This window comes from Dama dama, chromosome 22 (assembly GCF_033118175.1).
Source record: "Dama dama isolate Ldn47 chromosome 22, ASM3311817v1, whole genome shotgun sequence".
NCBI classification, from domain to species: domain Eukaryota; kingdom Metazoa; phylum Chordata; class Mammalia; order Artiodactyla; family Cervidae; genus Dama; species Dama dama.
The window spans coordinates 42,885,630-42,910,236 of NC_083702.1; the positions used below are offsets into that span (position 1 = coordinate 42,885,630).

Consider the following 24,607-nt stretch of genomic DNA (forward strand, 5'->3'; position numbering starts at 1 on the left):
TTTTTTTTTCCCCCAGTTCCTTGATAGAGATCCAAAAACCAGGAAGGAGCTGTGTACCTGTTAGCTGATGGCCTGTCTGGTTCCTATGAGCACAGCAGACCTCCTAAATGTCCAGGCTGAAGCCCCCACCTCACCCTCACAGTGTAACACCAAATGGAAAGTATGTGTCAGTCATGTCTGACTCTTTTGTGACACCATGGACTGTAGCCCACCAGGTTCCTAGGTCCATGGAATGCTCCAGGTGAGAATACTGGAGTGAGTTGCCATTTCCTTCTCCAGGGGATCTTCCCAACCCAGGGATCAAACCCAGGTCTCCCATATGGCAGGCAGATTCTTCACCATCTGAGCCACCAAAAAGAAATGTTTTAAATATTTGCCCCTATATCAATGATTTCAAAGTATAGCTACCTCAATGCTGTAAAAAGCATGAAAGTAAAGGCTGTGCTTTAATTTTCAAAACACTCTTTTTCAGGGGTCATAGAATAGCGTTTTAGGTTTAAAGGTCTAAATTCAGACTAAAATATTCTGATTTGCACAATTTAACAAAATCTTTAAAATTTCTCAGTTTGTATGCCCACTGCCCCAGCAATTCTACTTATAGGAACTCTCCACAAATATGCTCATATAGTCGCACAATTGTGAGTATGAACGGTACTGCTGTATCATCTACACCAGTAACAACGGTAAAGAACCTAAATGTCGGGTGGGGGGGGAGGTGGGAGGGGGGATCGGGATGGGGAATACATGTAACTCCACGGCTGATTCATGTCAATGTATAACAAAACCCACTGCAATGTTGCGAAGTAATTAGCCTCCAACTAATAAAAATAATTGGAAAAAAAAAAAAAAGAAGCTAAATGTCCACGGAGTGTTTAAATAGAAAGATGTACCTCTCATATTTTTCACCAGTTCTTAAAATGAGGTGGACCTACCGTATCTCTTGCCATGGAAAGATGTCCATAATATACTGTTGGGGGGGGGAGGGGGGAGGAAGCAAACTTACAGAGCAGTTTTGAAGAGGTGTACATATAAAAATTGCTGGCATAGTACCCAATAAAATGATAGCGAGTTGAGGATTAAAAGAAACCTTATTTCTATCTCACAGATTTGTCTGCATTTTTTGCAATTTTTTTTTTTTTACAAACTTAGACAGTTTTGCAATTTCTTCTTTAATTAAAGTCATGCAAAAAGTCTAAATCAGTACATCAGCGTGGGAAAACTGCCTCGATCCAATACACCTATTAACGAATACAGACCATTATTATAATCCGCGAAGCCCAAATAAATCCCTTAAGTAGCCACGAGGCAACGAGCAGAGAGAGCCTCGCCTTATCTTCCCTGGAGACAAAGTCTGCAGTAAGTACCACCAAACTTGCCCTAAGAGCCGCGATGCGTCAGACCCGCGCTGCCAAGTCGAAAGCGGGGGAAGCTCAGCCAGTGTCCTGCCCTCCAGGAGGCTGCGGGGCTGGCGCGGCGGGCGAGGCCCGGTCCGTCCACCTCGGTCCCCTCGTCCGTCGCCGCGCCCCTGTCCTCGCCTCGGTCCCCGAGACTCCCTACTCACCTCGGTTCCCTACTTCTGGCCCTCTGGGTCCCCGCGCACACCGCGCCCTAACGCCAGCACCTCTGTCCCCGCCCACACCCCAGTCCCCGCCCCGTCCCCGCCCCCGCCCTGCCTCTGGGCTTTCGTTTCCTGCGAACTGAAAGCGAAACTCAGCAGAGGAGGCGCAGTGGAGCGCCGAGTCGGAGCTTCTGCCGCTGGTTACGCGTCTAAACGTGCAGCGCCGTTTGCAGAACGAAGCCTAAGCTCGTTCCTAGAATAAGCTCTTGTTTGGAAATTTTAAGATCTCCGTAATCATTCGGAGGTGCTTTACAATCGTTTGACATTTCTTAATACACGTGGCAGCATTTTTTTTTCTTTCTTGAAGCGATGATGTTATTTCTTTTTTTGCTTGTTTTTTGTGTTTTTTGTTTGTTTTTGTTGTTGTTTGTAATTTCTTAAATTGGGTATCTTAAAATTGGATGGCTTGTAAGATTCGGTGACATACGGTAGAGAGATACCGGTACGAAGCTCGCGGTCCTCTGGTGCCCTTGGGGCGGCGCGGGGGCGGGGACAGGGAACCCGTTGTGACACAGGGCTGGTGGGGAAAAGAAAGTGAACTAACTGTTCCACCTTAGAACCTCACGTGCACTGGGTCCCTGAGAAATTCCAAGTTCCCTAAAGTGAAGTCGCTCAGTCGTGTCCGACTCTTTGGGATCCCATGGACTGTAGCCTACCAGGCTTCTCCACCCATGGGATTTTCCAGGCAAGAATACTGGATTGGGTTGCCATTTCCTTCTCCAGGAGATCTTCCTGACTCAGGGATTGAACCCGGGTCTCCCACATTATAGGCAGACGCTTTACCTTCTGAGCCACCAGGAAAGTCGCTACTAAGCTCTAAACCTAATTAAGTCTATATGACAGGTTCCTAATAGAGGCCCCATTTTTATTTCAGTTTTAATAGGTGAAAATACTAATTTTCAGAGAGGCTAAGTGGGTCTTCCTGGGTGGTCCAGTGGTTAAGATTTCCCCTTCCAAAGCACTGCAGATGGTGATTGCAACCATGAAATTAAAAGAGGCTTACTCCTTGGAAGGAAAGTTATGACCAACCTAGACAGCATATTAAAAAGCAGAGACATTACTTTGCCAACAAAGGTCGGTCTAGTCAAGGCTATAGTTTTTCCAGTGGTCAGGTATGGATGTGAGAGTTGGACTATAAACAAAGCTGAGCACTGAAGAATTGATGCCTTTGAACTGTGGTGTTGGAGAAGACTCTTGAGAGTCCCTTGGACTGTGAGGGGATCCAACCAGTCCATCCTAAAGGAGATCAGTCCTGGGTGTTTATTGGAAGGACTGATGAAGCTGAAACTCCAATACTTTGGCCACCTGATGGGAAGAGCTGACTCATTGGAAAAGACCCTGATGCTGGGAAAGATTGAGGGCAGGAGGAAAAGGGGCTGACAGAGGATGAGATGGTTGGATGGCATCACTGACTCAATGGACATGGGTTTGGGTGGACTCCAGGAGTTGGTGATGGACAGGGAGGCCTGGCGTGCTGCGGTTCATGGGGTTGCAAAGAGTCAGACACGGCTGAGCGACTGAACTGAACTGAACTGAACTTCCAATGCAGGGGGTCTAGTTTGGTTCCTGTTCTCCCTGGTTGGGGAGCTAAGATCCCACATGCCTCACGGCCAAAACACCAAAATACGAAACATAAACATTAAAAATGGCCCACAACCAAAAAAAAAAAAAAAAAAAATCTTAAAAAAAAGAGGCTAAGTGACTTGCCTAAAGTCACAAGATTACAAGGGCTGTGGCCAGGATTCCAGAGGGGTCTTACCTTAATTCCCACTGCCACACCTTCATATGAAATGCCAGGTCACTGAAACTAGAGGATCACCAGATGGGCATGGAGAGAAGTTAAGGTTCAAGAACAAATTGACAACTTGCAGTTCAGTTCAGTTCAGTCACTCAGTCGTATCTGACTCTGCCAACCCATGGACTGCCTGTCCACCACCACCTCCCGGAGTTTACTCAAACTCAGGTCCATTGACTTGGTGATGCCATCCAACCACCTCATCCTCTGTCATCCCATTCTCCTCCCACCTTCAATCTTTCCCAGCATCAGGGTCTTTTCCAATGAGTCAGCTCTTCCCATCAGGTGGCCAAACTGTTGCAGTTTCAATTTCAGCATCAGAGCTTCCAATGAACATTCAAGACTGATTTCCTTTAGGATGGACTGGTTGGATCTCCTTGCTGTCCAAGTGACTCTCAGAGTCTTCTCCAACACCACAGTTCAAAAGCATCAATTCTTCAGCACTCAGCTTTCTTTATAGTCCAACTATATACACAACTACTGGAAAAACCATAGCCTTGACTAGACGGACCTTTGTTGGCAAAGTAATGTCTCTGCTTTTTAATAAGCTGTCTAGATTGCTCATAACTTTTCTTCCAAGGAGCAAGCATCTTTAAATTTCATGACTGCAGTCACCATCTTTAGTGATTTTGAAGCCCAAAGAAATAAAGTCTGTCACTGTTTCTACTTTTTCCCCATCTATCTGCTATGAAGTGATGGAACTGGATGCCATGATCTTAGTTTTCTGAATGTTGAGCTTTAAGCCAGCTTTTTCACTCTCCTCTTTCACTTTTATCACAAGACTCTTTAGTTCTTTGCTTTCTGCCATAAGGGTGGTGTCATCTGCATATCTGAGGTTATTGATATTTCTCCCAGCAATCTTGATTCCAGCTTGTGCTTCCTCCAGCCCAGTGTTTCTCATGATGTACTCTGCATATAAGTTAAATAAGCAGGGTGACAACATACAGCCTTGGTGTATTCCTTTCCCACTTCAGAGCCAGTCTGTTGTTCCATGTCCAGTTTGAACTGTTGCCTCTTGGCCTGCATACAGATCTCTCAGGAGGCAGGTCAGGTGGTGTGATATTCCCATCTGTTGAAGAATTTTCCACAGTTTGTTGTGATCCACACAAAGGCTTTGGCACAGTCAATAAAGCAGAAGTAGATATTTTTCTGGAACTCTCTTGCTTTTTTTGATGATCCAACAGATGTTGGCAATTTGATCTGTGGTCCCTCTGCCTTTTCTAAATCCAGTTTGAACATCTGGAAGTTCATGGTTCACGTACTGTTGAAGCCTGGCTTGGAGAATTTTGAGCATTACTTTGCTAACATGTGAGATGAGTGCAATTGTGCAGTAGTTTGAGCATTCTTTGGTATCTCATTTCTTTGGGATTGGAATGAAAACTGACCTTTTCCGGTCCTGGGGCCACTGCTGAGTTTTCCAGATGTGCTGGCATATTGAGTACAGCACTTTCACAGCATCAGCTCTTAGGAGTTGAAATAGCTCAACTGCAATTCCATCACCTCCACTAGCTTTGTCCATAGTGATGCTTCCTAAGGCCCACTTGACTTCACATTCCAGGATGTCTGGCTCTAGGTGAATGATCACACCATCATGATTATCGGGGTTGTGAAGATCTTTTTTGTACAGTTCTTCTGTGTATTCTTGCCACCTCTTCATAATATCTTCTCCTTCTGTTAGGTCCATACCATTTCTGTCCTTTATTGAGCTCATCTTTGCATGAAATGTCCCCTTGGTATATCTAATTTTCTTGAAGAGATCTCTAGTCTTTCCCATTCTATTGTTCTCCTGTATCTCTTTGCACTGATCACTGAGGAAGGCTTTCTTATCTCTCCTTGCTATTCTTTGTACTCTGCATTCAAATGGGTATATCTTTCCTTTTCTCCTTTGCTTTTAGCTTCTCTTCTTTTCACAGCTATTTGTAAGGCCTCCTCAGACAACCATTTAGCTTTTTTGCATTTATTTTTCTTGGGGATGGTCTTGATCCCTGTCTCCTGAACAATGTCACAGACCTCCATCCATAGTTCATCAAGCACTCTATCAGATCTAGTCCCTTAAATCTATTTCTCACTTCCACTGTATAATCATAAGGGATTTGATTTAGGTCATACCTGAATGACCTACTGGTTTCCCCTACTTTCTTCAATTTAAGTCTGAATTTGGCAATAAGGAGTTCATGATCTGAGCCACAGTCAGCTCCTGGTCTTGTTTTTGCTGACTGTATAGAGCTTCTCCATCTTTGGCTGCAAAGAATATAATCATTCTGATTTTGGTGTTGGTGATCTAGTGATGTCCATGTGTGGAGTCTTCTCTTGTATTGTTGGAAGAGGGTGTTTGCTATGACCAGTGCGTTATTTTCAACATATTCAATATTCAAACTTCACCAGTTATCCCAGTATTGTCCTTTTTATCTACTCTTTTCCAATACAGAATCTAAGTCATAATCTCCTTCATTTAGGTTTTTTATTATTAAACTTTTTATTTTGAGACAATTGTAAGAAATCATGCAGAGAGATTCGAGTTTTCCCATCTAGTAGGACTGTGGCACATATTGAAGGGGAAATTTAAAATTTTTACATAACCTCCTTCTCCTCTGCCTCTGTAGCTGTTTGCCCCTTGCAAAGGCTAGATCACGTAGGTCACATAGTCTCAGAAAGTGGGGTCTTGCAGTACTAGGAACTGGAGTTTATCTCACTCACCCTTGTCCTGCTCTTTGCAATCACCCAGCAACCTGCAAATCTGCTTAATCATGCCTGTCCAGGCCAGGCATTCCCCTTCCCACCTTGACTGCTGTTCCCATGCATGCGAAACTCCTTAGTTTAAACTAGCCTATTAACAATTAGTGTTGCCCACTATAGTCTATGTATAAAAACTCTGTAATCCCTTTGTCCGGGGCTCAGAGCTTGGAGTGTTAACTCCTGTGGGCCCGCCAGTGTAATAAACCTGAGTTCTCCAGCTCTCTGAGTGTGGTGCTTGGTTTCTCAAGTACTGGTTTCTGCAACAATATCATGACCAGGACATTGACATCGATGCAGCCAATGTTCATGCAGAACATGTCCATGGACTCAAGCATCCCATAGGTCACCCTTCATAGACACACTTACTTCCATCCCCCCACCCCCCACCTCAACCTCTGCCAAACACTAATGTGTTCGTCATTTGTATAACTTAGTCATTCCAAAAATATTATGTAGGGGAATTCCCTACCAGTCCAGTGCTTAGGACTCTGTGCTTCCAATGCAGGGCACATGGGTTCAATCCCTGGTGGGGGAAAACTGAGATCCTGTGATCCTCAGGTGTGGCCAAAAAACCCAGAATGCTATCCAAATGAAATCACACAGCATGTAATCTTTGGAGGTTGGCCTTTTTCACTCAGCTTAACGCTCTAGAAAATCATCCAGGTTGTTGAATGTATCAGTAGTCTGTGTCTTTTTATTTTAGTGGACCACAGTTGGTTTATCCATTCATCTGTTGTAGAATATCTGGGTTATTTTCAGTTTCTATCTATTACAAATAATGGTACTATTAACAATTTTATGGGAGTTTTTTGTGTGGACCTAAGTTTTTATTTTCCTGGCATAATGTCCAGAAGAGCAATTTCTAGTATAATGATACATGCTTAATTTTTTAAAAAATTGTCAAAATCTTTTACAGACTATACCATTTTACATCTCCACCAGCAGTATGTAAGTGATCCAGTTTTCATGCATCTCTGCCAACACTTAGTGTTGTCACTATTTTTCATTTCAGCCATTCTGATAGGTTTATAGTAATATCAATCACTGGTTTTTCATCTAGTTTTAATGTCTCTCTAGATTCCTTTCCTCTGGAGTTGACTTTTTATTGTCCTATATGATATTGGCCTTTTAAAAAAAAGTATAGGAAACATCATCTAGTTTTAATGTCTCTCTAGATTCCTTTCCTCTGGAGTTGACTTTTTATTGTCCTATATGGTATTGGCCTTTTAAAAAAAAGTATAGGCTTCTTGTTTCCCAAAATGTTCTTTAATCTAGGTTTATCAGCTTGCTTCTACTGATAGGATTTGGGTTCCGCATGATTGACAGCCATGCTGTGTACATGATGTATCCTCTGTGTCCTTAGTCAGAGGCCATCCAATGACCATTGGTCTTGCTCTTGGTGAGGATAACATCCATCCCAGGTTAAGAGGATGCCCACCAGATTTCTCCACTGTACAGGTAATCCCCCTTTAATTAATGAGTAATCTGAGGAGAGATGCTTTGAGAACATGTAAATATTCTTTAACCCATGAGAACTATAAAAACTGCACACAAACACTCCATCCAAACCCCTGAACAAAGAAGCTTGATTAAAAAAAAAAAAAATAGAGTGGAGGTAGGGGCAGAGGGTGGGGTGGGGGGCTGGGAGGCAGAGCAGAGAGAAGAGATCAAACCTTAACATAGCCTCTGGCAGCAAAGCCACATCCTGGGGACACCCAGCCCTCTTTTGAGTTCTTGCCTGAAAAAGCCTCAAGGCTATCAAAATAATTTACTGTTTGTTCTAACTGATACCAGGTGGTACACCCCAGTTTCTCAGAGTATTTATTCAAAAGGGTTTATAATTGAGAATCCTTTCTGTCCCTTGGAGATGTATCCATACCTCCTTCAAGTCAGGAGTGTCTTTCTCAGGGACCTGAGAGGTCTCAAGGACCTCTGAGACATGGACCTCTATCCCCTGTCTCTGTGGGGACAGAACCCTCCCTGGGAGCCCTGCCAGCAGCAGACACAGCTGATCACATTTACAGGCCACTGTCTGTGACTTTTCACTTGAGCCTCCTCCCCAACCCCACCCCCCATTCTCTCCTTGAAACACCCAGTCACCTCTGTGCCAATTAGAATGGAGTTCAGCTCTTTCCCTTACTGTCAGTGGTTACCAAATAAAATCTGTTTTCACTGCTCAAACTAATAGCTGCCTTTATCTTTGAATCCCTAATGATTCTGCCGTGGTTCTTCTATGTTTGTTAGTTGGCATTCTGCTAAAAATGAGGGCTTTCCCTTCTCCTCCTTCTCTTTGCTTTTCTGTTTCTTCGGATGCAAAAATTCATTTATATCCAATGTGTACTTTCTTTGTCAATTTTGGTGCTCAGTTGGCCAGTAGGAGCTCTGTCAAACTGACTCCTGTGTCTTTATGACATGTTTCCCATCATTTTTTGAGCACTTCTTTACCTTCTGGCCCAAGATATTCCAGGATCATCTTGTATTAATACTTTTCTGACAGCCCTGAAATCAGCCAGTTCTCCAGTGAGTCATAATTCCTTTTAGAGGGGGATGGTATTTAGAAACCAGGATACAAGCACTAGATGTTCTCAATGCTATGGCATGCCATTGGTTCTGAGTTCTTTCAATGGCAGAGTTAAGAAAACAAAATCGAGGACTTTCCTGGTGGTCAAGGGGTTAAGCCTTTGCCTTCCAGGGCAGGGGGTACAGGCTTGATCCCTGGTCAGGGAGCTAAGATCCCACATGCCTCTCGGACAAAAAAAACAAACCATAAAAACAGAAACAATATTTTAACAAATTCAACAAACACTTTAAAAATGGTCCATATGAAGAAAAATCTAAAAAAAAAAATCCAAAGGAGCAAACATGAGTTCATATTGAAGACTCCAAATCTGAAATATGATCCCCTGTTACAGAGTTGTTCTGTGCTCTATCCCATTTCATAGTTTTGTATTCCATCTTCTACTGAGAACTTTGGCTCCCACTAGCATCAATCTATTTATTTCTTTGCTTAATCTGAGAACACACAGTGGGAGTTTCAGAATAGCTACGCTGTTTACCAATGGCAAACTTACTAAATTCAAGTCATTTTTTTCTATTCTTTATATCTTTACACAGAAGACATATAATCAAAATACTGTGTTCATTGCCATGGATTGTATTTTTTTTTTCTTCTATGTGGTTGTAGTATTCATTTGATACACAGTTTAATGTATTTATTTCCAGTGACGTAGTTTCAGGATTCCATTGGCATCCCAGGTGACTCTGCTATGCCTGAGAGTACAGGAAAATAGAACAAGATCACCATCAAAAATGACAAGGGCTCTTTGGGCAAAGGAGATGCTAAGCATATGGTCCAAGGGCTTAGAAGGACAAAACTGTATATGAGAAGAGGAAACAAGATGTATTCCAGAAATTCACTTGAATTCTGAGCATTCTATATGAAAGCAAAGACTGAAGATGACAGACTTGAAGGCAAGATCAAAGATGAGGACAAATAGAAGATTCTGGACAAGTATAATGAAATCTTCAACTGGTTCAATAAGAATCCAGCTGCAGAAAAGGAGGAGTTTAAACACTGGCAGAAAGAACTGGAGAAACTCTGCCACCTCATCATTACCAAGTGGTGCCCGGTACAAGAAGCATGCCAGGAGGAATGCCCAGGGCTACCATGGTGAGGGAGCGCCTCCTCCGGGCCCACCTTTGAGGGTGAGAGGCCAAGCTGAGCATAAACCCGTTAGCATTGTTCCACAGTAAAAGAACACAGTTAAGGAGCCACATTTACAGCAAATTCAGTGACAGTCATTAAGGCTGAGTTACTATTCTGAATTACTGGCTTTTTTATTACTCAGGGAATATGTGCACAGGGGAAGGAAATAACATTGCACACTGTTAACACTGTGTTGTAAAATGCTGCATATTAAAATCTGTATTTAAAGTCAACGCACCAAAAAAAGAAAAGCTTATTAAAAAAGAAAAACTTGTTTGGTCATGTCAAAGGTTCAAAAGGAAAAGAAAAAAAATCGCTGTGTAAGCTCAACAGAAGACGACAGAAGAAAGAATTGGTGAATTTGAGAATTGAGCAATATAAATTATCTAATGCTAGCTGCAGAGAGAAAAATAGACTGAAAAATACTAACAGAGTCTCAGTGGCTTGTGATTGTTTAGTCATTAAGTCATGTCCAACTCTTTGCAACCCTGTGGACTGCAGCGTGCCAGGCTTCCCTGTCCTTCACTATCTTCCAGAGTTTGCTCAAACTATTGAGTTGGTGTCTTTTGAGTTGGTGATATCTAATTTTCTCATCCTCTGCCATCCCCTTCTCTTCCTGCCCTCAGTCTTTCCCAGCATCAGGGTCTTTCCAATGAGTTGGCTCTTCAAATCAGTTGCCCAAAGTATTGGAGCTTCAGCTTCAGCATCAGTCCTTTAATGAATATTCAGGACTGATCTCCTTTAGGATTGACTGGTTTGATCTCCTTGCAGCCCAAGGGACTCTCAAGAGTCTTCTTCAACACCACAGTTCCTTGGCACTCAGGCTTCCTTAGGTTCCAACTCTCACAATTTGCATATGACTAGTGGGAAAGCCATAGTTTTGCCTCTAGGGACCTTTGATGGCAAAGGTGGTACTATTAATATAATGAAAGATCTAACATTTATGTCATTGAGCTCCAAAAAAGAAGAAAGTGTGAGAGTGAAAACTATTCAAAGATATGACAAGTTAAATATTTCCCAAATTTGGCAAAAGATATAAACCTGCAGATTCAAGTAACTGAGTGGACTCCCAAGATTAGGCCAAAGAAATCTACATCAATATACATTGTAATCAAACTTCTAAAGACAAAAGAAGAAAATAATCTTGAAAACAGCAAGACAGAAATAACACCATTTTTAAGGGTCTTCCTTGGTGGTCCAGTGGCTAAGACTCCAGGTTCCCAATGCAGGGGGTCTGGGTTCCATCCCTTGTCAGAGAACTAGATCCCATATGCGGAAACTAAGAGTTCAAATGCTGAAACTGAAAGATTCCAAATGCTGCAACTAAGACTCAGAACACCCAAACAAAATAATAAATAAAAATAAATATTTTTAAAAGTAATATTAAACATAACTATGAGGGAGAGTAAAAAAGACTTAAAGGAATGTAAGTTTTCTACATTTCATTTAAACTGGTAAAATGTCAACACCAGCAGACTGTGATACCAGTTTAATGTAATACCTAGAGCAACTGCTACAGAATATACACAAGGAGATACACTCTAAATCACTACAGATAAATCAAAACGGAATTCTGAAAAGGGTACAAATGACCCATAGGAAGGCAAGAGAAAGAAAATAGAAAAACAAAGGACATTAAAAAGGGGGGGATAACAAAAATTAAACGGTAGCTATAAGCCCTAACATACTAATAATTACATTAAATGTTTATGATCTAAATACATAACTAATTTATGTAATTGGTAATTAAAAACAGATTGAGTGGCTTTTCAAAAAACAAATCAATAATATACTGCATTTAAGAAACTCGCTTTAGGAAATTCCCTGGTGGTCCAGTGATTAGGAATCACCACTTTCACTTCAGGGCCCTGGGTTCAATCCCTGGTCAGGGAACTAACCCATGGCCATGCATCCCTGGCCAAGCTGCAAGCATGGCCAAAAAAACAAAGAAGAAACTGACTTCAAATATAATGATATCATGTATAATACTGCTTACATGTGGAATCTAGAAAAATAGTAGAGATGAACTTATTTGGAAAGCAGAAATAGAGTCACAGATGTAGGAAAAAAAAACTTATGGTTACCAAGGGGGGAAGTGGGGACAGGGGTGGGATGAATTGGGAGATTGGAATCGACACATATATACACTACTGTGTGTAAAACAAATAACTAATGAGAACCTGCTGTAGAGCACAGAGAACTCTGCTCGGTGACCTGTGGTGTCCTAAGTCGGAAGGAGATCCAAAACAGAGGGGAGATATGCATACACAAAGCTGATTCACTTCGCTATACAGTAGAAACTGACACAGCAGTGCAAAGCAAATACACACCAATAAAAATTAATTTTAAAAATACAATGATATAGATAGGTTGATAGTAAGACTACAAAATATATTCCATGCAAACAATAATCAAAAGTAAGCAGCAGGGGCTATATTAATATCAGATTTTAGAGCAAAGAAAATTATAAGGAACGGAAAGGAATATTATATAATGATAAAAGGATCATTGATTATGTTAAAGCCTTTAACTGTGTGGATCACAACATCCTGTGGAAAATTCTTAAACAGATGGGAATACCAGACCACCTTACCTACCTCCTGAGAACCCCGTATGCAGGTCAAGAAGCAAGAGTTAGAACCGGACATGAAACAACAGACTGGCTCCAAATTGGGAAAGGAGTAGACCAAGGCTGTATATTATCACCCTGCTTATTTAACTTATATGCAGAGTACATCATGAGAAATACCAGGCTGGATGAAGCACAAGCTGGAATCAAGATTGCTGGGAGAAATATCAATACCCTCAGTTATGCAGATAGCACCACTCTAATGGCAGAAAGCAAAGAGGAACTATAAAGCCTCTTGATGAAGGTGAAAGAGGAGAGTGAAAAAGCTGGCTTAAAATGCAACATTCAAAAAATTAAGATCATGGCATCTGGTCCCATTATTTCATGGCAAATAGATGGGGGGGGGGGAATGGAAACAGTAACAGACTTTATTTTGGGGGGTTCCAAATCACTGCAGATGGTGACTGCAGCCATGAAATTAAAAGATGCTTGCTCCTTGGAAGAAAAGCTATGACAAACCTAGATAGCATATTAGAAAACAGAGACATCACTTTGCTAACAAAAGTCTCTATAGTCAAAGTTATGGTTTTTCCAGTAGTCTTGTGAGAGGGATGACTATAAGGAAGTCTGGGTGCTGAAGAATTGATGTTTCCAAATTGTGGTGCTGGAGAAGACTCTTGAGAGTCCCTTGCACAGCAAGGCAGTCAAACTAGTTAATCTTAAAGGAAATCAACCCTGAATGTTCATTGGAAGGATTGATGCTGAAGCTGAAGCGCCAATATATTGGCCACCTGATTCGAAGAGCTGACTCATTGGAAAAGACCCTGATGCTGGGAAAGAGTGAAGGCGGGAGGAGAAGAGAGAGACAGGATGAGATGGTTGGATGACATCATTGATTCAATGGATGTTAGTTTGTGCAAATTCCAGGAGACAGTGAAGGACAGGGAAGCCTGGCATGCTGCTGTTCATGGGCTCAAAGAATTGGACACCACTGAGTGAACAATAACAACAAAAAGGAACACTCGATCAAGAAGACCAAGAAATACTAAATGTGTAGGCACCCAAAAGTCCGGATGCCAAATTTCTAAAGCAAAAACGGATAGAATTAAAAGGAGAAATAGACAAATCCATGTTTATAGTTTGAGATTTCTCTCAGTAATTGATAAAACAGCTAAACAGGAAATCAGCAAGTACAACAGAAAAACTCTACAATGACACCAACCAATGGGATCTAATCAATATTCACAGAACATTTTATCCATCAACAGCAGAATACTTTTTCATATGCACAAGACAGACCACCTCAGGCCACTGGCACAACATACCAAGCTTGTTGGACATACTAGCGGTACTTGGAAAGAAATTTATAGTACTAAACACCCACATTAGAAAAGAAGGGAACTCTCAGATCAGTAAGCGAACCTTGCCCCACAAGAAACCATAAAAAAAGAGAGGGAGAAAAAGACTTCCCTAGTGGTCCAGTGGTTAAGACTCTGCCTGCCAGTGCAGGGGACATGGGGTTATATCCCTGGTCCAAGAAGAGTCCACATGCCGAGGGACAACCAAGCCCATGTGCCCTAGAGCCCATACTCCACCACATAAGAAGCCCCCAGAATGAAGAGCCCAGGTACTGCAACTAGAGAAACCTCATGCACAGCAGTGAAGGCCCAGCGCAGCCATTAATTAAATAATTTAAAAAACCAAAGCAAGCAGAAGGAAGGAAATGATAAAGGGTGTAGATCAATGAGATTAGAAACAGATATCCATTGGGGGGGGAAAAAATCAATGAAACAGAAAGTTTATTCTTTGAAAAGATCAATAAAATTGACAAACCTCAAGCAAGACTGAAGAGAAAAAGAAGACCAAATTGCCAATATCAGAAATTAAGGGATACAACTACAGGTCCAGCAGATATAAAAGCATAAGAAATATGAACAACTCAATATACATAAATTTGAAAATTTATTTGAACAGGACCAGTTCTTTGAACTGTATAAACTACCACATTTCATCAATATAAAGGAGATTATTTGAATAATCCTATAACTTATAAAGAAATTCAACTTATAATTTTTAAAACTTCTAAAAAAGAAATATCCAGGCTCAGTTGGTTTCACAGAATTACACTAAATGTTTTAAAAATTAACGTCAATTGAACATGTATATTATCATATGTGAAAGAGATCGCCAGTCCAGGTTCGATGCATGAGACAGGGTGCTCAGGGCTGGTGTGCTGGGATGACCCTGGGGATGGGATGGGGAGGGAGGTGGGAGGGGGGTTCAGGATGGGAACACATGTACACCCATGGCTGATTCTTGTCAATGTATGGCAAAAACCACTACAATATTGTAAAATAATTAGCCTCCAACTAAAATAAATAAATTAATTAAAAAAAACATCAATTGTACACTTTCAGAAAATAGAAGAGGAGGAAACTATTCCCCACTCATTTTATGAGATCAGTATTACTCTGATACCAAAATCAAAGACAGCACAAAAAAGAGAAAACTGCAGACCAATATCCCTCATGAATAGAGAGGGGGAAATATGTCACAAAATATTAGCAAATAGAATTCAGCAATATATAAGAATTCTACACCTTGACCAAGCAGGATTTTATTCCAAGGATGCAAAGCTGGTTTAATATTCAAAAACCAAGCTAAGCCACCACATTAGCAGGCCAAAGAAGAAAATCTCGTGAACATACCAACTGATGCAGAAGAAGCATTTAACAAAACTCAATTCCTACTCATGATTTAAAACTCTTAGAAAGTAGGAACAGAGGAGAACTTACATGCTATATGATTCCATTTATATAACATTTTCAATGTTATAAAATTATAGAGATGTATACATAATCAACAGATTAGGGGTTGCCAGTAGTTAAGGGTTCTTAGGGGAGGGGCGAGAGATCTTTGTGGCAATACAACCGTTTTTGGTCTTGGTGGTGTATCGTTACACAAACCCACACGTTATGCAATGGCATAGACATTCACACTCATGGTACCAGAGTCACTTTCCTGCTTGTGATGTTATGTAACCTATGGTCATTAGAGGAAACTGGGCTAGGAGTACACTGAACCTCTCTATGGGCTTGCCTGGTGGCTCAGCTGATAAAGGATCTGCCTGCAATGCGGGAGACCTGGGTTCAATCCCTGGGATGGGAAGATCTCCTGGAGAAGAGAAAGGCTACTCACTCCAGTATTCTCATCTGGAGAATTCCATGGACTGTATGGTCCATGGAGTTGCAAAGAGTCGGACACGACTGAGCAATGTTCACAACCTCTGTACTAACTTTGCAACTCCCCAGAATCTACAACTATTTCAAAACAAATCATTTGGTTTGCTTTTAAGTCATGGGCCTTTTTATTCAGTTCAGTTCAGTTCGGTCACTCAGCCGTGTCCAGCTCTTTGCAACCCTGTGGACTGCAACATGTCAGGCTTCCCTGTCCATCACCAACTCCCAGAACTTGCTCAAACTCAGGTCCATTGAGTCGGTGATGCCATCCAACCATCTCATCCTCTGTCATCTCCTCCTGCCTTCAATCTTTTCCAGCATCAGGATCTTTTCAAATGAGTCAGCTCTTCACATCAGGTGGCCAAAGTATTGGAGTTTCAGCTTCAGCATCAGTCCTTCCAACGAATATTCAGGACTGATTTCATTTAGGATTGACTGATTGATCTCCTTGCAGCCCAAGGGGTTCTCAAGAGTCTTCTCCAACACCACAGTTCAAAAGCATCAATTCTTCGGCGTTCAGCTTTCTTTATAGTCCAACTCTCACATCCATACATGACTACTGGAAAAACCATAGCTTTAACTAGACAGACCTTTGTTGGCAAAGTAATATCTCTGCTTTTTAATATGTTGTCTAGGTTGGTCATAGCTTTTCTCCCAAGGAGTAAAGGTCTTTTAATTTCATGGCTGCAGTCACCATCTGCAGTGATTTTAGAGCCCAAGAAAATAAAGTCTGTCACTGTTTCCATTGTTTCGCCATCTATTTGCCATGGAGTGATGAGACCAGATGCCATGACGTTAGTTTTTGAATGCTGAGTTTTAAATCAGCTTTTTCACTCTCCTCTTTCACTTTCATTAAGAGGCTCTTCAGTTCCTCTTCAATTTCTGCCATAAGGGTGGTGTCATCTTCGTATCTGAGGTTATTGATATTTCCCCCAGCAATCTTGACTCCAGCTTGTGCTTCATCCAACCCAGCACTTTGCATGATGTACTCTGCATATAAGTTAAATAAGCATAGTGACAACATACAGCCTTGGTGTACTCCTTTCCCAATTTGGAACCAGTCTGTTGTTCCACACCCAGTTCTAACTGTTGCTTTTTGACCTGCATACAGATTTCTCAGGAGGCAGGTAAGGTGGTCTGGTATTCCCATCTCTTTAAGAATTTTCCCGAGTTTGTTGTAATCTACACAGTCAACATCAAAGACCCTTCTTACGATTATACAGTGGTAGTGACAAATAGATTCAAGGGATTAGATCTGATAGACAGAGTACCTGAAGAACTATGGATGGAGGTTCGTGACATTGTACATGAGGCAGTGATCAAAACCATCCCCAAGAAAAAGAAATGCAAAAAATCAAAAGGGTTGTCAGAGGAAGACTTACAAATAGCTGAGAAAAGGAGAGAAGCAAAAGGCAAAGAAATGGAAAGATATACCCGTTTGAATGCAGAGTTCCAAAGAATAGCAAGGAGAGATAAGAAAGCCTTGCTCAGTGATCAATGCAAAGAAATAGAGGAAAACAATAGAATGGGAAAGACTAGAGATCTCTTCAAGAAAATTAGAGATACCAAGGGAACTTTTCATGCAAAGATGGGCATAATAAAGGACAGAAATGGTATGGACCTAACAGCAGCAGAAGACATTAAGAAGAGGTGGCAAGAATACACAGAAGAACTATACAAAAAAAGATCTTCATGACCCAGATAGTCATGATGGTGTGATCACTCACCTAGAGCCAGACACCCTGGAATGTGAAGTCAAGTGGGCCTTCGGAAGCATCACTATGAACAAAGCTAGTGGAGGTGAGGGAATTCCAGTTGAGCTATTTCAAATCCTAAGAGCTGATGCTGTGCAAGTGCTGCACTCAATATGCCAGCACATCTGTAAAACTCAGGAGTGGCCCCAGGACTGGAAAAGGTCAGTTTTCATTCCAGTCCCAAAGAAGGGCAATGCCAAGGTATGTTCAAACTACCACACAATTGCACTCATCTCACATGTTAGCAAAGTAATGCTCAAAATTCTCCAAGCCAGGCTTCAACAGTACGTGAACCATGAACTTCCAGATGTTCAAGCTGGATTTAGAAAAGGCAGAGGAACCAGAGATCAAATTGCCAACAACCACCGAATAATAGAAAAACCAAGAGAATTCCAGAGAAACATCTACTTCTGCTTTATTGATTATGCCTTTTTATTGGGTTGCCTTAAATCTACCAATTAACTTAGGGAAAGTGATATGTCCATTTTGTTGAGATACTATCCAGTACTAAGGAATGAATTTGCATTTGCTCAAGTCCATTCTTGGTTCTGAGTTTTAGGTTTTTTTCTTAAAGACTTCAAAATATTTCTTGTTATTTCTAAGAATTTCTATTTCTGCTGTTGTTTTAAATGGAGGTTTTCTCTTCTACTATAGCCTTAGTGGTTGTTGCTTTTGTAAAATGAAGGCTGTTAATTCTTAGAAGTTAACTCAATATCCAGCTCCCTTACAGATATCCTAACTAGTCTTCTTGCATAGGATTTTCCAAATGTACCATCAAATTATCTACAAATAGATAGTTTTACTTCTTCATTTCCAATCCTTCTTTTAATTACTGTCCCGGATCTAATTTCGTTAGCTAACACTTCAGTACCATTTAAATAGTCATGGTGGGTTTCTTCCCTGGTAGTCCAGTGGTTAAGAGTCCACCTTCCAATGCAGGGGATGCAGGTTCAACCCCTGGGCAGGGAACCAAGACACATTCCAAGGAGCAGCCAAGCCAGAGAACTACAGCCAGAGAAAGCCCACACCTCGAAAGGAAGAGCCTTCGTGGCTCCGTGAAGAACCAGTGCAGTCACAAACTGTTTTATATTTAAAAACAAATACATAAATCATAGTGGAGATACTTGGTATTCTTCACCAGTGCCTCTTCTTAATCTTGGTGGAAGGCCTTTGGTGTTTCCCTGTTAAGATGCTGGCCTTTAGACGGACAGAATTCCTGACATTGAACCACGGTTGAATTCCTCTATTAAATTCCTCTTGGTTGTGCTATATTTTTTAACGTGGTATGGACTCCGTTTGCTGATATTTTACTCGTGATTTTTGTACTGACATCATGCGGTTTTATCCCCATTGTAAGATCACGAAACCTGCTTGGAGAGACTATGTCCTGTCTCTGTAACCTTAAGCCAAACAAACAGCCTTACCTTTTAGACTTGAGCGTCTAAGCCCCCAGTACAATAGTTAGAAGGTCACCTATTCTGCAGTTCCATTCTGCATATTCACGAAAAAATGTAGATAAGTGAGGACTCACTGTTAGCTCTTGAGGACACTGTGCGCATGGTAATTGTGAAATGAAAACATCTCCTTCCATATTAATGTCAGGCGAGTGTATTCTCCTCGGTTGTCTCGACACAACAAAGATTTGGAGTGACAGACATTAAAGCCCTCGGCATGTCACAGCTCTTGGGTCTTGGACAGACCGTGTTATATAGCTCTTAGACAAATCAGTGTTACAGCTCTGTGTTAGTCTATTTTATTTAGATAATAGCAGGAAAATCCATCCTTGAGGCATGAGGGCACATTGACCCAAAGACGCAAAGAGAAGAGCGTCCGGGGGGCGGGGGGGGGGGGGGGGCGGAGAGATCCCCAGCCCTTTGGCTCCTCTTTTTATATGTTTCCCCACACACACACACACACACTCCAGGCCTGCCCTATGTAAATTGGGTTAGCCAGGAGTGTTGTTTGTTCTACCTGAGGTCCTCACTCTGGTCCTCAGACCTTCCTTTGTTCTATTTTAGCGGGCTTTTCTCTTCCTTATCTTTTAGCCACCGCCATTCTGGACTCCTTTTCCCTATTCTAACTACCTAACAATAACAAGAAATGTCACAGTCATCAGTGATTTCTGGCCTCCAAATGTGAATGAGGGCTCCCCAAATTGCTATCCAGCAGATGCTGCCACTCCCCGCCGTGATGGCTGAGGAGCCCCGAGCCCAGGGTGCAGCAGATCTGTGGTTGGCACTGCTCCTTCGGTCTGGGGTGGGAACACCGCAGGGATTTTAAAAATAAAGGGCCTTGAATTGAGACAGTGGTCCGACCCAGCCGGCCACAGGGTGGGGTGGGGGCCAGACAGGGACAATGGGATGTCGATTCTCGGGGGCTATCCACCTCCAGCGAGCAACCAGGCCAGGGGAGCCCCTATTCCCTGCCTCCCAACAGTGCTGCCCTCCCAAGGACACTCCCTCCTCGCCTATCCTAAACATTATCTCAGATATTTATTGAGCACCTACCATGTGCCAGGACTCAGGGACCCTGGGCTGGGAACCTCCAGCCTCTCTTTCTCCCAGCTGTGCCACTCTCCCCAGAGCAGCCCTTTCCTCCATCTCTGACCTCAAGCCAGATGATTTATTGAGCACCTACTATGTCTCAGGCCTGTTCTGACCTCCTTCCTTTCAGGCTCTCTGGGCCTTTCTCTTGTGTTCACACTCTCCCAGGCCTCTCCCTCAACTCAGGCCATTTCTGTCTTCCTCTCTCTCTCTCTCCCCTCTGGCCAGGAGGAAGGAAACAGGAAACAGTCTGAGAGGTCAAGGGTCCCTGGACCTCCAGAGTCCAGTGTCTGCATACACAGGGGCCTGTTGACGGGGAGGGGGGGGGGGGTGTAAGAGCCAGGAAGACCAGAGGTCTCCAAATGGAGGAAATAGGCTACAAGTGTCATATTTTTTATCTCTCTCTTAAGTGGCATGAGGAAACAAACTAGTGTTATATTTCTTGTGCTTCTCTATACAAATTTAAAAAGAGGTTTCTCTTAAAATTCTGTGTTGCCATAATAACACCTGGTTCCTCTTGAACTTTTCTCAAACCTTGAGCTTAACTTTTCTCAAACCTTGAGCTAACCAATACATTTTTCTTATGGAAATGTTTGTCTTAAGCTATGTTAATGTATTATGTATTTACCCTAGACTCTGTCTTCAAGTTCCACCTAAAGGCTCAGAACTGACTTGACAAACCAGTATGTTATACTCACACATTGTCCTCCTAATCTATGTTAATGAAACCATATCTTTGTTTGGAAATCCGCCTTTCTTCATGATTACATCAATCGTTTTATGGCCCAGGATGACTCACCTGGTGCCAATGTTATCTCAGCGCCTGTTGTGGGTGAGGGGCCTGGTGCCATTCTCTGAGTTTTGAAGCATTTCTTTTCTCTAATTAGCAGACTGCTAGTAGCTATGTAACATCCAGCTAAAGGTTAGCGGGGGGCACTCTTTCTGCCCCTTCTGATATCTATGTCAGAAGCTTTCTCTATCTCTTTTATACTTTAATAAAACTTTATTACACAAAAGCTCTGAGCGATCAAGCCTCTTCTCTGGCCTTGGATGGAATTCTTCTCCTCCGGAGGCCACGAATCCCGGTATCTTTCGTGGTTCAGCAACAACCTTTCGGGCGGGTGGACTTCCTGTTTTTGAGAATCAGAAGGATTCCCCCCCCCCCCCGCCCCCGCCAGGGAGGTGCCTTGGACAGGTGTCTTGGGCACCCCCTGTAGTCTAAGACCTCAGTCTCTCCCTGCAGGGGCCCCCAAGCAGCCAGCTCAGACCCAGGTACTGCCCTCCCCCCACTGCTGGGAAAGGCCAGAAGGAAGGAGGACTGAGTCTTTGGAGTAGCCAGGAATGTGGGAGTAGAGTGTCCAGTGTCCACAGGAACCATCCCTGGCTCCAGGACCCAACCCTCCTCCCTGTCTGCATGCCCTGTCCCATTCTCCTCCCCATCTCCAAAGCCCTCCCCTGCTTTGCCAGTGGAAGGGCCTGAAAGAGTGGGGAAGGAGGAGGCTAGGTCTTATCCTGCCCCAGTGGGACCACAAGCCTTCAGCTCTGGCTAGACCAGGCTCTGGAGGGCTCAGTCCCCCATCTCTGGGTGGGGGTGATGCGCCAGTAACTCCATCAGCCTCATCTTGCATGCACCATGTTTTCCCCTGAGTCCTCCATGCTGGGAAGGATGGGGCAGGGCCCCCAGAGGGCTTGGGACCAGCCAGAGGAAAATGGTACCAAGATGTCACTTCACACCTTCAAGAAGTATCACCCTCTGTTCAAAGCCCCAGGTCTGAGGAGCTGGAGTCGGGGCAGACAGAGGTGGGGTAGGCCAAAGTGTCCCGGGGGAAGCAAATAGCCCCCGCCCTTCTCACCTCCAGGCAGTCCCAGCCTGTGGTTGCCCAACAGGAGGTACTGATTGAAGGCCTGAGGGTCATGGCCAGTGAAGAGGCTGGGCAGAGGGAGACCTGACCTTGTCCTCTTCTCTCACCTAACCCAGAAGAAGATCCGTGACACCTCTTCTCTATCTCGCCTCTCCCACATCCCACTCTCTCGTTCAGAGAACCTGGAGACAGACCTATAGGATACAATGTCCTTAGTGCTAGAGGCAGTCATCCCCTAGTGGGCAGTGGGTGCCCCAGGAGCCAGAGAAGGTAGTCAGGGAGGGCTTCCTGGAGGAGGCTACCCTCTCTACACGGAAGCCTAAAATTAGGAAGTGTTAGGTAGTTAGAATAGGGAAAAGGAGTCCAGAATGGCGGTGGCTAAAAGACCTGGAAGGGAAAAGCCCACGAAGATAGAACAAAGGAAGGTCCGAGGGCCGGAGTGAGAACCTCAGGTGAAACAAACAGCACTCCTGGCTGGCCCAATTTACATAGGACAGGCCCAGGGAGAGAAAAACATATAAAAAGAGGAGCCAAAGCTAGCTTGGGGACCTATCTTCCCAGACTTTAATTAGGACTTGAGTCCCTGGAGCATATAGTGGTGACTCCTTAGAATCTTTTGGGTCCTAGTCCATACCCCACAAGCGTATATCCTGTTGGAATTGCCCAATGGCCATGGTATAAGACTGGAGGGTCTGAACCTCTGGATCTAGGAAGAGGTCGTTGACATAAACAAAAGGTTTCCCATATAGCATCTCATAAGGACTAAGAGTGACCTGTTTCTTAAGGGCAATACGGGTGTGGAGGAGGGCTATTGGTAAAGCCTCCTTCCATCCCAGGGAGGTCTCCTGGGTTATCTTTTTTTATCGCTGATTTTAAGAATTGATTGACTCTTTCTACTTTTCCTGAAGACTGAGGCCTCCAGGCACAATGGAGATAATAAGTAATGCCCAATGCTTTAGAGACCCCTTGGGTGACCTTAGAAGTAAATGATATCCCATTGTCACTTTGTAATGACCTGGGCAGACCAAATCTTGAAATGATTTCATGGAGTAGTTTTCTTACTACCTCCTCAGCCTTCTCAGTCCTGGTGGGAAAGCCTTCAATCCATCTTGTGAATGTATCTATCATGACTAATAGGTATTTATACCCTTGAGAAACTGGCATCTGGATGAAGTCCATCTGCCAGTCCTCTCCTGGGTAGGTCCCACATCATTGGACGGGCTGGGCCAGCTGGGATCTTCGAGCTCCTTGGGGGTTGTTTAATTGGCAAGTGGGACAAGAGGAGACCACTTGTCTTATAGTTGTTTGAAAGCCTGTTCCTCTGAAGGACCTTTCTAGTAATCTTTGGAGGGCCTTTTCCCTAAATGAGTGGTGGCATGTAAGGAGTTAACCAACTTCCATTGGAGGTTCCCAGGCAGAAAAAGGAGTCCCTCTTTTTGGACTCCTCTTTTTGGAACCACCCCATATGATCTTCTTGAAAGCCCTCACTCTTAGCTTTAAGAGACTCACCTTCAGTATATGAAGGGGTTTCTGGCAAATAAGTCTGCGGAACTAGGGTGGCAACCCCTATTAGGTCATGGTTCTGTAACGCTGCTCTCTTAGCTGCCTGATCAGCTGCTTGGTTCCCTCGTGCCACTTCCGTGCTCCCTTTTCTGGTGTCCTTTACAGCGGGAGGCTGAAACCTCAGTGGGCAGATGGACTGCCTCCAAGAGTCTAAGAATTTGATCATCATATTTGATTGGGGACCCTGAGTGGTCAAGTGGCCCCTTTCATTCTAAATAGCTGCATGTGCATGTAGCACCAGAAAGGCATACTTGGAGTCAGTGTAAATAGCTATTCTTTTTCCTTTTCCCAGCTCTAAAGCTCAAGTCAGGGCTACGAACTCAGCTAACTGGGCTGAAGTACCTGGTGGCAGAGGCTTAGCCTCTATGGCCTCAAAATTGGAGACTACTGCATACCCGGCTCTTCTTTTCCCATCCAAGACAAAGCTGCTTCCACCAGTGTACCAGATTTCCTCAGGGTTGGTCAGAGGATCTTCCGACAATCCCTCTCAAGGTTTTGTCCAGTGGTCCAAGGTTTCTAGACAAGAGTGAAAGGTGAGAGAGCCCTCAGGGTTAGGCAGGAGGGTGGCTGGGTTAAGAACCTCACAAGGGGATATAGTGAGGCCTGGATTTTCCATCAGCATTACTTGATATCTGAGGATTCTTTGATTAGACATCCATAAATGGCCTCTCCCATTTAGGAGTTGTTTTACTTGATGGCTGGTGAAAATAGTTAGTTTGCCCCCAAAGGAGAGTTTTAAAGCATCTTCTATCATGATTGCAATAGCTGCAAGATTTCGAAGGCAGGGGGGCCAGCCTTGGGCAGTTGGATCGAGTCTCTTGGATAAGTAAGCTACAGGCTGGGGCTCAGATCCCAACCTTTGAGTTAACACTCCCAAGGCTATTCCCTCTCTTTCATGAACATAAAGTTGGAATGCTTTTTCTGGGTCTGGCAACCTCAAGGTGCCTGAGTTAAGGCCTGTTTTAGTGTAGCCTCTGCCTTCTTTTGAGGAGTTCCCCACATCGGTGGGATTGAGTCGTCTCATCCCTTTAAGCTTTCATATAAAGCCTGGGCAATTAGACCATAGTTGGGTATCCAGATTCTACAGTACCCAGTTAGCCACAGGAAAGCTCGCAATTGTTTTCAAGTCGTGGGGGAGGGCAACTGGAGGATTCTTTGTACCCGATCAGAGGACAGCCTCCTGGACCCATGTGTAATCTGAACTCCCAGGTAAGTGACCTTT

General features: G+C 43.3%; 1 protein-coding gene across 3 annotated transcripts in view; it reads right to left on the bottom strand.

The window, feature by feature from the left end:
* USP18 (ubiquitin specific peptidase 18) overlaps positions 1–1,634 on the bottom strand; it is a 32,213-nt gene extending 30,579 nt beyond the window's left edge. Inside the window, exon 1 of one of the 3 annotated variants that reach the window (XM_061125275.1) lies at positions 1,562–1,634. The gene's annotated coding sequence lies outside the window, so the exon portion shown is untranslated. The other 2 variants (XM_061125277.1, XM_061125276.1) reach the window with 2 other exon arrangements.
* Between the last annotated feature and the right edge of the window lie 22,973 nt (positions 1,635–24,607).